Here is a 15,782-nt window from a genome sequence, read left to right as displayed (position 1 = left end):
AAGGAAGGAAGGAAGGAAGGAAGGAAGGAAGGAAGGAAGGAAGGAAGGAAGGAAGGAGAAGGGAGGAAGGGAGAGGAGGGGAACAGGAAAGAAGGGAGGAGATGAAAGGGAAGAATTTAATAATGATGATAGCAGATTATGTCTTGAAGAATATGGAGTAACTCTAACATAAGTTAAAAAGGAAGCAAGCCCTAAATTAAACCTTTCATTTTACAGATGGAGAAACTGAGGCTCAGAAGGATGAACTGTTTGATGCTGGGATTTTATTGCTATTCAGTGGCAGAAACCAGGCATTTTGACTTCCAATTCAATGCTTTCTACTGCATCAAACTGCTACATGTATACTTATAATACCTCACTTCCTTCCCTTCTAATGAGTAATTCATCTAAGTACAGTTTTAACTAGAGAGGTTGATCATTGCTGGCCCAATTCGTGGTCCCTCTCCCAGAGAAGTCACCCACCCCTGCTGAAAGACCAAGGCCTTGCTGGACACCAGGTGACCCAGATCACCTTCTCTTGGCCAATGGGCCTGAGGTGGGCACCTGATTCAAGGGCAGCCCTTCCAGAGACAGGGTGGGGGTCACCAAGCATCCTGGTTTGCGTGGGACCGAGGGGGTTCCCAGGATGCAAAACTGTCAGTGCTGAAACTAGAAAAGTTCAGCTGGTCATCCTGGCAGGGAGGGACTTAGGAACTGTGAGGCCGGCTTCAAAAATAGATTCTCAGTGAGAAACGGGGAATCTAGCAGACCGAGACTGTTGGCTGCAATAGAAGTGCCGTGGTGTAGAAACAGGGCAAGGAGCGTTAAGGAGCTTCCATATGGGTCCTACATAAACAAAACTCAAGAGCAGAAACTTCGAGTAAAGGGTCTATCTTTGTTCAGAGACAAGCAGACACCTGCCCTCAAGAGAAGGACTCTGCTGCTAATAGGATAAAACTCTCACATCGGCCCTTCATTTCGGGGGCACACGGTGACAAAATAGGGGTGCAGATCTCCAAGAAGAGGAATTTTGTCGCTGACGGCATCCTCAAAGTGGAACTGAAAGAATTCTCACTGGAGAGCTGGCTGAGGATGGCTACTCTGGAGTTGAGGTCCAAGTTATGTCAACCAGGATAGGAATTAATACAGGAGCTTAAAATGAATTATTTAAGCAGATAGTGAGGGTAAGAGCGTCCTCAGCAAGCCTTCTCTCTTAACAAAAAGCAGCCCGCAAATCATTTATTTTCTAACAAAGAGCAGCCTATAAAATCGAGCTGCAAACATAGATAAACAAGCTGGAAGTTTGCACGGTGAATGCCGGCAGCTGTGCCAATAGGAAAAGGCTACCCGGGGGCCAGCCATGTTCAACATGGAGGCTCCATCTTCCCTTTTCTTTGTCAACCATGTGTACAATAAAGGAACAGGCAACAATGGCATAGGCCAGGTAGAGAACCCATCTACATAACAAAAAATTAGGGGGGAGTGGCCAGTTTCCTCACAAGCTATGTAAATAGCACACCTGGTCCAACCAATCGAAACCACCTCCTCAAGCTCATCTATAAAACCCCGTACATTTCACCGGGAAACTGAAAGACCTGCTCAGGAGCCCGTCTCTGCAGGAGAGAGAGCTTTTCTCTTTCTTTTGCCTGTTAAACCTCAGCTCTTAACCTCACTTCTTACGTGTCCACATCCTTGATTTCCTTGGCATGAGGCAACAAACCTCTGTTACTACTCCAGACAAATGACGCTGCTTCAAAATCATTATCTTAGCCACCAAAACACAGAATGTTATTGGTGAGAAGGGCTGGCAGATTCGGAAATTGCCCGCTGTAGTTCAGAAGAGGTTTGGCTCCCAGAGGGCAGTGTAGAGCTTTTTGCTGGAAAGGTAGCCACAAGAGGTCTGTATGTGTTTGCCCAGGTGGAGTCTCGGTGTTACCTCCTGGGAGGGCTTGCAGCACAGAGGGCCCGCTATGGTGTGCTGTGGTTCATCACGCAGGGGGTGGGGGGCCACAGGCTTCAAGGCTGTGGTGTCTGAAAACTCTAAATGCAGGAATTTTGTGGATGGCCCGATGATCCTCAGCAGACACTCTGTTTACTTTATTGACACCGCCATGTACCAGGTGCTGGCCGTCAAGGGAAGGTCATGCTGCCCTGGGCCCCAACTGGTAAGACTGACTCTAGGAAGCCCCTGCCTGAGAACATGAGCATCATGGAACCCAAAGATGAAGTACTGCCTACTACCCCCATCTCAGAACAGAAGGGTGGGGAGGGAGCCATAGCGCCTGCCATGCCCCAGCCAATCCCCACAACATGATGGGGTCTCCTTGACAGCTGTGTCTGGCATCTGGGTGTTATCCTGGAAAGGACTTTAATAAAATCTTGTACAAAGTCACAAAGCCTGACTCGACTGTATGTCCAGTGTTCAGACTGAGGGGCCTGTTGGCCTGCAGAGCACTCCTTAACCTCTTGGTGCTAACCATGCTTGTGGAATTTGCAGGACCCAGCACAGGAGGACCCAAGCAGAGCTAACCAGAGGAATGTCCCGTGTGAGAGTGAAGGCTGATGGCTAGCAGGGCAGCACCTCAATTAACTGTCCTGTAGTTCAGGATTGTAGCTTTAGAAGCGGGATATATTTAGAATGATTTTTCCTATGCCTAAGAAAATACGTATTGCACATATAACATAAATACAATGGTCATTATGGTGTGTGTCATACTGTGCTAAATGTTCTTTGCATTCACACTCATTTACTCCTCAACATCTGGAAAGCGGAAAGGAAATGTGCTGCGCCACTGAAGCTCAGGCTCAGAAGCAAATATGCCTAAGCAGCATGAAGCTGCCATTAGAATCCACATTCCTAAGTTCTGCTCTCTTGACCATTCTGTTCTGGAAAACTATAAGGAACATTTAAATGGTCAAAACAGTAACAACAAAGCACCTCTCACATTAGTCTTTGGTAGCCCAGAGTGTGGTCTCAGCCTTCCTGCAAGGCTCACACATGCACAGCTTACAACCAACCCCTCTTCTCTGGAGCTACTCTCATTAATTTTCTGCTCCTTATAACCATGAGTCTGACCAGCATGATTATATTTTAGGAAAACTGGCTTTCAGTAGCTCCTTCCTCAAAAACCACTGTGGCCAATTTCAGGTTCTCAAAGAGACTCTTTCCAGATGCTCCTGTTTGCTGTTGCTGCTGCTTCTGCTTTCATTGCCAAGGAAAGGGTTGCAGCAGAAGATGCTCCTCATCTGTAAAATAAGCTGGTTCTCTCCACTCAGCCTGAGCACACTCAGGGCTCCAGACGCTAAAGAGAAAAACCCTTTCCTCCATCCCCACTCAGATGCCCACTTCTGCAGCCACCACCGTATAGGATCGAACTTCTTGACAAAATTATTTGTGCCCCATGCCTCTATTTCCTCCCTTCCTGTGCAATCCTGAAGGCCCTTCCACCTTCCCACCCCTAGGAAATTACTCTGGCCTTGATCCCCAGGGCCCACCAAGAAGCCAAACCGAGTGAACTTTTTCCTGCCTTTAACCCCTGGAGAAGTTTCTGTAAGTTCCCATACCATCTGCCACATGTTCTCCTTGAACTCAGCCCCCTTACCTGCCAAATCGCAAAAGACCTCACTTGTTCACCCTCTCCTCAGCCTATTAGACTCTTTCCCTCCCCTTCACTGGCTCCACCCTCCTCCCGCCCACCTACTAAGGAAATACTTTCGGATTTTTTATCCTTCCCACATTAAACTCCAAGACCTTGCCTTCCCAAAACCTCATCTGTCCGAGGCTCTGGGTACTGTCCCGGAGTAACAGTGAATTTGAGGTCTGCAGGGAGACACTTTTGCATAGGTGTGTGTAGCCTTTTGTAAAGTGCCCGTGTGGATCTGGTTTTCACTGTTTAGCAAACAGGATCACCTGGGCCTTGTTTACCCCATGCCTTGTTATGAGACTTTCAGTTTGGCTGGCAGAATTCAGCCAGAGAATGCCCTGTGTAGGCGCAGAGAAGGACTGTAAAGTGCCAGGGGTGGGTGACTGGTTAACCATTTACCTCCCTGCCATGAAGAACAGCAGAGAAGAGGCCCCAGCCGCTGCCCACCCCTGCCCACAGCCTTGGTGTTCCTGATCCAGCACATTGCCATTCTCCTCGCCCCAGCCACCAGCCAAGGAGGCTGGAAGATCAACCAAGCTCCAACCACTGGGTGTCCCATCACAGCGTGGCTTTACTGCTAACGCTGGTGTTGCTGTTTGTGCCAGGGGTTCTGTTCAAAACACCAAGCTCTTAGAAGAATTTGGAGGAAATTATGACTGCAACCATGTCTTTGTAAGTGTTATCTTCTAAGGAGGAATTTGTAGACTTTGGAGTAAGCTGTAACAACTCAACATTAACTTTTTCCCCCCAATTTTTATTATTATTGTGGAAAGTTGTGGGAAAATGTTGAAAAGTCAGAAATGTTGAAAGTACAATGAAAATCTATATGTCTTCCATCTTCTTCAACAATTTTAATGCTTGCCAGATGAGTTTCATCTCTGCATTTGTGTACATATTTTTGTTGTTATAGAACCATTTAAAAATAAGTTGCCAATAGTATGTTTCATTCCTAAATACTTCAGCATGGATCTCCTAAGAACAGGAAGTTAGATGCCTCTATTTAACACCTAAGAAGATTAACAACCATTCTATAATATTATTTAATAGCCAAGCCATATACAAAATTTCCCAGTCATCCTCAAAATATCTTTTATAGCTTTGGTTTCGCCAAATCAGCATCCAATTGAGGTTCAGATGTTGCATTTGGTTATTATTTCTCTTTAGTCTATTTAAAACAAATTTTTTTACTGAAGTAAAACTAACATTCAATACATGTTAATGCATTCACTTTAAGTGCATACTGGATGAGTTAAAAAAAATGTGCATGTCCTTATCACTACCACCCCAGTCAAAATATTTACAAAGTTCACTCCTTCTCCCTTTGCAGCCTATCTCTCCTCCTCTCACCCCCACAGCCCCGACTCCAGGCAGCTGCTGATCTGATTTTTCTATCTATAGGCAGCTTTGCTAGCTCAATAACTTCATAAATGTGATAATATAGTTTGTGATCTTCTGTGGTTTCTTTCACCGAGTATGCTCCACCTGGGATTCACCCATGTTGTTGCATATGTGAGTGGGTGGCTCCTTTCATTGCTGAGTAGTATGCTAGTGCATGAGTCCACCACCATTTGCCTATCCATTTAGCCGCTGATGAAGACTTGGATTGTTTCCGGTGTTAGGCCATTCTGATTAAAGTCTTTATGAAAATGTTTGTACAACTCTTTTTGTAGACATATGTTTTCATTTCTCTTGGGTAAAAATCTGGAGTAGAACTTATGGATCATATAAGTGTATATTTAACTTTATAAGAACCTGCCAAACTGTTTCCAAAATGTTGACAACATTTTACACTCCTAACAGCAACATATGAGAGTTCTAGTTTCTCTGCATCCTCACCAGTGCTTGATATTATCAGTCCTTCACTTTTTGTCATTTTTGTGGGTGTATAGTAGTATCTCTGTGTGGTCTTAATTTGCATATCCCTGATAACCAGAGTTGTTTTGTGTGGTTCTTGGCTATATATATATATACCTTTTGTGGTGTGTCTGTTCAAATATTTTGTCTTTTTTAAAAGTAAGTTATCTTTGAGAGGGAGTTTCATTCTTGTTGTACAGGCTGGAGTACAGTGGCACAATCTCAGCTCACTGCAACCTCCATCTCCCAGGTTCAAGTGATTCTCCTGCCTCAGCCTCCTGAGCAGCTGGGAAAAAAGGCATGCACCACCACGCCTGACTAATTTTTTTGTGTAATTTTTAGAGAGATGAGGTTTCACCGTGTTGGCCAGGCTGGTCTTGAACTCTTGACCTCAGGTGATCCACCCACCTCAGCCTACCAAAGTCTGGGATTACAGGCATGAGCCACTGCACTGGGCCGTAAGTTATCTTTTTATTATTGAGATTTAAATATGAATCCTTTGCCAGGTTTATGTAGTACAAATATCTCTGCCAGTCAGTGACTTGACTTTTCAAGTACCCAGGTGACTTTTCTTTTTATTAATATTGTCTTTTAAAAGCAGAAGTTTTGTATCTCGATGAAGCTCAATTTGTCAGTATTTTCTTCATGGTTGGTGCTTTCTGTATCCTGCCTAAGAAGTCTTTGCCTACCTCAAGGTTACCAAGATATCCTTCTATGTTTTAGTCTAGAAGTTGTGTAGTTTTAGCTTTTGCATTTAGGCCTATAATCCATTTAGAGTTAATTTTTGTATATGGCATGAGATAGGAACTAATGTTTGTTGTTTGTTTTTGTTTTGCTTTGTTTCTCACACATATACCCAGTTGTTTCAGTGCCATTTGTTGAAAAGACTCTATTTTCCCAATTGAACTACCTTGGCCTATTTATTTTTTTAAAAAATCAATTGACCATATATATGGGTCTATTTCTGGACTCTATTCTAGTTCATTGATCTGTATGTCTATCTTCTGCCAATATTACAGTGTCTTGATTACTATTGTTTATAGTAGTCTTAAAACCAGTTGTGTAAATCGCCCGAATTGTTATTATTTTCCAAAATTATTTTGGCTCTTCTGGTTCATTCATTCATTTGATAGTAATTTAATTTCTTTGAGAACTGTTTTAGAGTTTTCAGTACACAGGGGGTGTGTGTGTGTCATTCTAAACATTAATCATAATATTCTAAAACATTATTCTCTGGTATTGTAAATAGGATTTTTATTTCATTTTCCAATTGTTTATACTGATATATAGACATATAATTTATTTACGTATATTGATTTTGTGTTCTGTGTCCTTTCTAAATTCACTTTTTTTGTTTTAGCAGCTTTTGTACAGACTCCTTGAGATTTTCTATGGTCACGATCATGTTTTACTTCTTCCTTTCCAACAGAGGTGTTTTTGTTTCTTTTTTCTTGACTTTTTGTATGGCTAGGATCACAGCAAAATGTTTAACAGAAGTGATGAAAGAAAACTTCCTTTCCCTGCCCTCATCTTAGAGAAAACATTCAGTCTTTCACCAAAAAATATGACACTAGCTAAAGGTTAGCGGACACAGAAGAAGCATTTGACAAAATTCAAAATTCATTTGGAATAAAATGCTAAAGGCATCTATATTGTCTCCCTTTTTTTTTTTTTTTTTTTTTTTTCTGAGAGAGAGAGTCCTGCTCTGTTGCCCGGGCTGGAGTGCAGTGGCGCGATCTCAGCTCACTGCAGCCTCAATCTCCCAACTCAAGCGATTCTCCCACCTCAGCCTCCCAAGTAGCTGGAACTACAGGTGAGCACCACCACAGCCAGTTAGTTTTTTGATTTTTTTGTAGAGATGGGGGTTCTCACTATGTTGCCCGGGCTGGTCTCGAACTGCTGAGCTCAAGCAACCCTCCTGCCTCAGCCTCCCAAAGTGCTGGGATTCCAGGCGTGAGGCCCTGTGTCCAGCCTAGATTGCCTTCCTTTAAAGACTGTTGCATTTTGTTTTTGTAGGCAGTTGATTCATTTATGGATTGGCCTATTCTTTTGAGGAAGATCTAGAGTAGCCTTTATTTTTGGTTAGTTTGGTCCTAATCCTGAGGTGTGGTCTTTCTGGTACTCTACTCAAAGCCCAATGAGGTCTTTTCACTCTGGTTGTTCAAACTTAAACATCTCCCAACTCTGTATAAGCTCCAGAAGTTGTTTAGTTCACAGTTCCCTGGCAGCCATTCTTCCCCCAGTGGTGGTTTGATCCACCTTGTGGTGCCTCACTCTGCACATGTGCCACTTGGTATTTAGCCAAAGACTTGAGGGGAACCCTATGACCTGGAATTCTTTTTTCTTTTTTTTTTTTTTTCTTCGTTTTTTTGAGGCAGAGTCTTGCTCTGCTGCCCTGGTGCAATCTTGGCTCACTGCAACTTCCACCTCCTGGGTTCCAGTGATTCTAGTGCCTCAGCCACCCGAGTAGCTGGGATTACGGGCACCCACCACCATGCAGCTAACTGTTGCATTTTTATTAGAGATGGGGTTTCACCATGTTGGCCAGGCTGGTCACGAACTCCTGGGCTCAAATCATGCTCCCACCTCAGCCTCCCGAAGTGCTGGGATCACAGGCGTGAGCCACCGCACTCGGCCAACCTGGAATTCTAACTCTGCGCAATTTCTTCTTCTAAAGGGTTCTTTCTGCCTTCGTCTCCCCGAACTCCAGCATCTGTGTCTTCAGCTCAGTGAGACTTCTGCATTTCGTTTAGCTTCTCCGTCTCTGTGTTGGAATTCAGCAAATGGCTCTGTCAGAATGTCTGGGTGGTTGGGAGGCTCACCTTGTTTGTTTCCTTTCTGTCTTGATTACAGCCCTGTGCTACCAATTATGTCTGAAACCAGTTATTTGATATATTTACCCAGCTTTCTAGTTATGTATGGCAGGATGGCCAGCCAGTACTAGTTACTATGCTATGGGTGGAAGCAGAAGAGTCATTAATGTCTTCTCATTTACAGCAGGAGTCAGGTAACTTTTTCTTTAAAAGCCAGATAGTAAACACGTTAGGTTTTCAGGCAACACTGTTTCTGTTGCAAAAGCTCAGCCATGTCATTAGAGCACAAAAGCAGCCATAGGCAATACCTAAGTTAGTGAGCATCATTATGTTCAAATGAAACTTTATAAAAACAGGCAACAGACCCGTAGCCCATAGTTCACCAGCCCTTGATCTAGAACAGTACTCCAGCCCTTTTCCCCCTGTGACATTGATTTTGTCAAGACTCCAGGTCACTCATCTTACTGAATGCCCGAAATCCTACTTATCAAGATATCACATAACATATTCCTTTATCCCTTGTATTTTCTATAAAAGGTCATTGGGTCAAAGCCTTCATGAGAATCAGGCTAAACATTTTTTCACAGGAATAATGTCTTAGGTGATGTTGAAACTATTGCTTTTGAAAAAGTATCATCAAAGTCAGTGCAACTGAGTTATGATCATTCACGAATTCATTCATTCTCCCATCCGTCATCCATCCACCAAAAACTCATGATGCAGTTACCTCTGCCAGGCATGGTGCTATGAGTGCTCAACAGGATACAGTGATGTGGTCCAACTTGCCCTCAGTGGGGCTGGGGTGGGATTGGTGGGTGACACCGAAGCCCAGTGCTAGAAAAGTCATCTCACTCTTTTTCTGGGCAAGGACCAAAGGGCTTACTTTATCTGGAACACTTGTAACAATGCAAATTCACTAGCCCCTTGGACCCACTGGAATAGAATCTCTTGATGAAACACAGAAATCTGTGTTTTAACTGCTTCCACTGATATGACAGGCCAAAGGACACTGAAGGCCAGTGTGATGAAAGTCAGTTCCTAAGGGGGAAAGCCACCTACCTGGGAGGAGGCTGCATCTTCTTCTGATTTACCATTAGGTGTACCAGAGGTGAACATGCCTCACAGGTCAGCAGTCACCCAGCCTGCTTCCATTATAAGAGAAAAAGCATCCCGGCCTTGGGAACTGTAGTGATTCTTAACTATGTTCACAAATTCTTCATGACAACTCCCTTTAAAAGGTGAAGGCTAATTCCTCTCCCCTTTGGTGTGGGCCAGACTTAGTGATTCACTTCTAACAAATAGAGTCTAGCAGAAGTGATGGTGTGTGACTGCAAGACTGGATCCTGAAAAACCCTGCAGCATCCCCCTTGCTCTCCCTTCAATCTCTTGCTCTGAGGGGCCCCGGGCATCACGCTGCAAAGACATTCCAGCAGCCCTGTGGGAGTCCACATGGAAAGATCTGAGTCCACAGCCAGCATGAACCGGCCAGCCATGTGAGTGACTGTCCTAGTCTGTTCAAGCTGTCCTAACAAAAATATTAGAGACCAGGTGGTTTACAAACAACAGATATTTCTTTCTCATAGTTCTGGAGACTGGGAAGTCCCAGATCAAGGCACCGGCAGATTCACGGTCTGATGAGGGCCAACTTCCCGGTTCATAGATGGCTGTCTTCTTGCCATGTCCTCCTGTGGTGAAAGGGGCAAGGGAGCTCTCTGGGGTCTCTTTTATAAGGACACCAATCTCATTCATGAAGGTTCCACCCTCGTGACCTAATCACCTCCAAGACCCCACCTCCAAATATCATCACATTGTGAATGAGGTTTCATCATATGAATTTAGGGAGGACACAGACATTCAGTCTGTAACAGTGACTATCTTGGAAGTGGGCTCTCCAGCCCCAGTCATGCCTTCAGGGGACTGCAGCCCTGGCTGACATTTTGACCACAACCTCACAGATAGCTACCCAGCTGTACCACTAGAACTGCTGACCCACAGAAACATGCAAGGTAATATATGCGCTTTGCTCTTTGAAGCCCTTCATTTTTGGCCAGTTGGTTATGCAGCAATAGACAATGAATACAGGGACTTTGCACATATTTAGGGCTACTTCTGAGATCACATTGGGGAGTCCCATCTGTCACTCCATTTAGAACAGCCAGCTTCAGAACCACATGATACAGAGTTCTGCATGCTTTCCTGTTTGGCACATGTATCTTCTCAACTGGCTGCTCAGCTCACAGTGAAATTCCCAGGCAAATACCTACACCAGGCCTCCAGAGCCAGGAGTTAGGGCACGCACCCCCTGGGTGAACTGTGTTTGGAGATGACGCCATTACCTCCCCATTCCCAGCTGCTCTTTTGAGACTTCTGTCTGCATGTAAGGCAGCTGGGCAGTCCTGCTTCTGGCTGGGAACAACTTTTCTGGGTGTAGAGCCAGCAACACATATGGGTATCAAAGCTGCAACCTTTGTTTCGTTAACGTCACAATCTAACAAAACCAGCTGACTGGCCAAGATGTTGAAAAATAATAAAATGATGGTTTAGTGCCAAAACACTCCAGCTGATGCAATAGGGCCTATGAAGAAAAGTTAGAATTTAAGAGATCACCAATACTTTTTGTTTAGAGTGAGTTTGGGGGTGAGGGAGCAAAGCACAGTATTGAGATATTTACTTGTTGGTTTGGTTTTGTGTTTTATATCTCTCTGATAGGTAGGTGAAAAGTGACTTTTCTTGCATCAAAACTATTTAGGTTTTGTTAAAAAAATTAGACTACAGTCTAGTAAATAACAGGCAAAGAATATAAATAGTTCACAAAAAAGAATATTCAAACCACTTTTAACATTTAAAAAGATGCTCAATCTCACTCATACAGAAATATAAATTACGGCTGTCCTCAAATCCAATCTCTCACCTATCAGATCAGCAAAAATGCAGAAGTCAAATTTAGATAACGCTTCTCCATAGACAAAGCTGCAAAGAAATAGGCATATTTATTTGTTGCTAATAAGTGTAAAATGGCACAGCCCTTATGCAGGAGAATTTGGCAATATCTACCAGAATTACATGCGCATTTACATTTTAAGGTAGCAATGACACTTTCAGGAGTTTGCACTGCAGATACACCTTCACAAATCAAAAGGAACATAAGCACAGGATGACTCATTCTGACATTATTTGTAACATTGAAAGATTAGAAACAATCTAGATGTCCATCATTAGAGGACTGGTTGAAGAAACTATGGTACAGTCACACAATGGGGCACTATCCAGCCATTCCAAAAAAGTGAGAAGGCTCACTATGTGGAGTGATTGCCAGAAGATACAACTAAATGAAAAAAGCAAGGTGCAGGGCCGCATATATTAGTGTGTGTGCGCATGTGTGTGTGTGTGGTGTGTATTGCAAAAAGAAAGACTGGAAGGTGGAAGAGGGCAGATGAGACAGGGATGGGATCGAGACTTCTCTACATACACTTTTTAATATAGTATATGTTGTATGTATTCAAAAATAAAATTAAATTAAAAAAACAAAATTAGCCTTAATATTGAATATAAACATGAATAAATGACCCTAATGATATATCAAATTGGTAATATGAAAACAAAGAAAAAAATATTTAAATGAGTTTAATATACTATTCTAACTTTACTTACATAGATATGTTTGAAGGATAAAAATCTTCAAAAAATCTTGTTACTTAACTCAGTAGTTTTATTGTTATTAACAATATTGAATTGTAATTTTGAAACTTTTTTATATTACACAATAAATCAAGATAAATGTGTAATAAATAGGTAAATGTGATAGTTCATTTCATGCATCAGCTTGACTGTGTTAACAGAAACCAAGATTTTCAGAGTAAGAAAAAGGAAATAAAAATATAAAATCAAAGTGATAGGGTGTGGATCTGTGTCCCCACCCAATCTCATGTCGAATTACAACCCCCAGGGTTGGAGATGGGGCCTGGTGGGAGGTGATTCGATCACTGGGGCAGATCCTTCATGAAAGGTTTAGCACCATCCCCTTGGTGCTGCCTGGTGATAGAGTTCTCATGAGATCTGGTTGTTTACAGGTGTGTAGCACCTCCCCTCTTCCCCTGGCCCACTTCTCGGTCCTGCTCCTGCCATGTAAGACACCTGCTCCCACTTTGCCTTCTGCCATGAGTAAAAGTTCCCTGAGACCTCCCCAGAAGCAGATGCTGCCATGTGTCCTGTACAGCCTGTGGAACCATAAGCCAGTTAAACCCCTTTTCCTTATAAATTAACCAGTCTCGGGTATTTCTTTTATAGCAGTGTGAGAACAGACTAATACACAGAGTTAAGAAAAAAAGTGTTAAGTTAAATTTGAATTGGAAATGTTAATGTCAATTTATGGTTTAAAAAAAAATCTGTTAGCCCTTGAAAGTGCTGGAAATGACACTTCAGTAGCAATGAGCAAACTTCAACTCCAAATCTTGGTTTCTAAATATATTTTCCACAAAAGGATTCAGGGCTGGAGAAATGGCTTTTCCAGGTCTAGGGCAGGGAAACAAAGTGAGCTTAGGGTAGCTTATTCTCTGGGGGACACATCAAAAATACAGAAGAACCACTGCAAAGGATTAGCCAAATTTGGAATTATTTGAACATAAAAGAAAACATTGATTTAATTGAAATTCATGAGTTTATAGGGATAGGAGACTGAGAGGAAAAAAAAAAAACAAAAAACAAAAAAACAAGGGAGAGAGAGTCTCATTTGTCATTACTGGAGAGATTTTCACACCAACTCCTTGCTCTGTGCTATGGATTGAATTGTGTACCACTCCCTGCTACCTCCTAAATTCATAGGTTGAAGTCTTAACCCCCAAGCTGATGTAAAAATATTTGGAGATAAGGCCTTTCCGAAGGTAATTAAGATTAAGAGAAGTTATAAAGCCCTAAAGCAAAAAGACGAGTGCCTTACAAGAAGAAGAGACACAAAGAGTGTGGACCCACAGAGGTAAGGCCATGTGAGGACACAGCAAGAAGGTGGCCATCTGCAAGCCAAGGAAAGAGGCCTCACCAGAAACCAAACCTGCTAGTTCCTTGATCTTGGACTTCCAGTCTCCAGAACTGTGAGAAAATAAATTTCTGTTTAAGCCACCCAGTGTGTGGTATTTTCTTATGCCAGCCCTAGCAGACTAATACTCTGAAAATTGGTATTTAAAGGTAAAGAAGAAATTCTTACCTGGCTTTTTAGGAACACGTGTAGTCCATCCTCGTTGATGCACGAATGCTTGCCCTTCTTTACAGAGATCTGTGATGACATCATTGAATCGGACAGGCGAGGGCCGTTAGTGGATGCTAGAGCCATTAGGAAAAGGTTTGCTGGGGAATAGACAGGGATTTGCACTGTGCCAAAATATTGCCCCAAGATTCAGCAGCCACCATCTTACAGTTCACACTTTGCACCCCTAAATGTGAGCAACCTCCCGTATAGGGCCTTCTGATATGAGGAAGTCTGAAACATACAGCATTCCCTCTGAAGTATTTTTGTTTGAATGTTTAGCAATAATCTATGTGAGCTTTTAGGTCTGACTTCTAGTTCTAGTTTCCAGAGACACAGGGAACAGAGAGCCATGTTAACCAACCCCTTGAGGAGACTAGAATGCAAGACCAGTGGTAACTGGTTGGTCAGTGAAATGAAAATAAAAATGGACTGAAGTGGTAGTCTGTATTAATGAAATAAAACTGACTTTAAAAAAAATGATTGGAGGCCAGGTGCAGTGGCTCACACCTGTAATTCCAGTACTTTGGTCAGGAGTTCGATACCAGCCTGGCCAACATGGCAAAACCCCGTTTCTACTAAAAATACAGAAAAATTAGCCAGGTGTGGTAGTGTGCACCTGTGATTCTAGCTACTCAGGAGGCTGAGGCATGAGAATTGCTTGAACCCAGGAGGCAGAGGTTGTGGTGAGCTGAGATCGCGCCACAGCACTCCAGCCTAGGTGATGGAGTGAGACTCTGTCTCAAAAGATAAATAAATAAAAATTTTAAAAATTATAAAATGATTGGAATATGTTAGCTGGGGATGGTGGCAGGCACCTGTAATCCCAGCTACTTGGGAGGCTGAGGTGAGAGGATCACTTGAACCCGGGAGGTGGAAGCTGCAGTGAGCCGAGATTGTGCCACTGCACCCCAGTCTGGGTGACAGAGCGAGGCTCCAAATCAAAAAAAAAAAAAAAGTTATATGGATTGCATATTAGATAATAATAGTGTATCAATGTTAAATTTCCTGAATTTGATACTTGGATCATGGCTTTTTAAAAGAATATCCTTATTCTCAGGAGATAAATCCTGAAGTATTTTGGGATAAAGAATTGTAATGTTCACAGTTTACTCTCAAATGATTCAATATTAAGACAATAATATTGTATTAGTCAGGATTCTCCTGAGAAACAGAACCAATAGGAGAGAGAGAGAGAGAGAGAGAGAGAGAGTGTGTGTGTGTGTGTGTGTGTGTGTGTGTGTGTGTGTGTGTGTCACAGAGAGAGAGATTTATTATGGAAATTGACTCATGTGATTATGCAGGCCGAGAAGTCCCCTAATATGGTGTCTGCAAGCTGGAGAACCAGCAAAGCTGACTGTGTAATTTCAGCCTAAGTCAGGAAACCTGAGAACAGGTGGAGGGAGGGGACCTGTAAGTTCTGGAGTCCAAACTCCCAAGCACAGGGAACTCTGGTGTGTGAGGGCAGGTAAAGATGAATGTCTCAGCTGAAGAAGAGAGAGCAGATTCACCCAGCTTCTGCTGTTTTGTTCTTCTGCTTTCTTCCAAAGAAATATCTTTTTTTTTTTTTATTTATTGCTTGTTTATTGATTTATTTTTATTGAGAAGTTTTCACTATGTTGCCCGGACTGGTCTCCAACTCTGGGGCTCAAGCAATTCTCCTGCTTCAGCCTTTGGAGTAACTGGGATTCCAGGCGCATGCCACAGAACTAATGTTACCAGCTATCTGGACATCGCTTACCCCAATCGAACTGACACATACACTTAGCCATCACACATATATGTGTAGGTATAGATACATATTATATATTGTAATATATATTTTATATATACACACATTCAAAATAAATACAATGGAAACAATAAAAACTTTCAGACAAAAATACGAACATTAATTTTAGCATTTTTTCCTCATAGCAAAAAATTGGAAACAACGTAGACACTTAACTGCAGGGAACCGGTGGAAAAAGTACGCCAGTTTGTCAAGGATCTTTTAATCTTTTAATTTTGTTGTTTTGTTTTGTTTTGTTTTTGAGACAGAGTCTTGCGTTTTCTCCCAGGCTGGAGTGCAGTAGCCATAACCTCTGCCTCCCAGGTTCAAGTGAGTCTCGTGCCTCAGCCTCCCGAGTAACTGGGATTGCAGGTGCACACCACCATGCCCAGCTAATTTTTGTATTTTTAGTAGAAATGGGGTTTCACCATGTTGGCCAGGCTGGTCTTGAACTCCCAACCTCAGATGATCTGCCTGCCTCA

The 15,782-nt window shown here is 42.7% G+C and overlaps 1 pseudogene; it reads left to right on the top strand.

Annotated features, from left to right (window-relative positions):
* Positions 1–807: 807 nt before the first annotated feature.
* LOC110743475 lies at positions 808–2,460 on the top strand (annotated as a pseudogene).
* Positions 2,461–15,782: the final 13,322 nt, after the last annotated feature.

Source organism: Papio anubis, chromosome 5, assembly GCF_008728515.1.
Source record: "Papio anubis isolate 15944 chromosome 5, Panubis1.0, whole genome shotgun sequence".
In the NCBI taxonomy this organism is placed as follows: Eukaryota; Metazoa; Chordata; class Mammalia; order Primates; family Cercopithecidae; genus Papio; species Papio anubis.
This window is presented reverse-complemented; position numbering and strand designations above follow the sequence as displayed.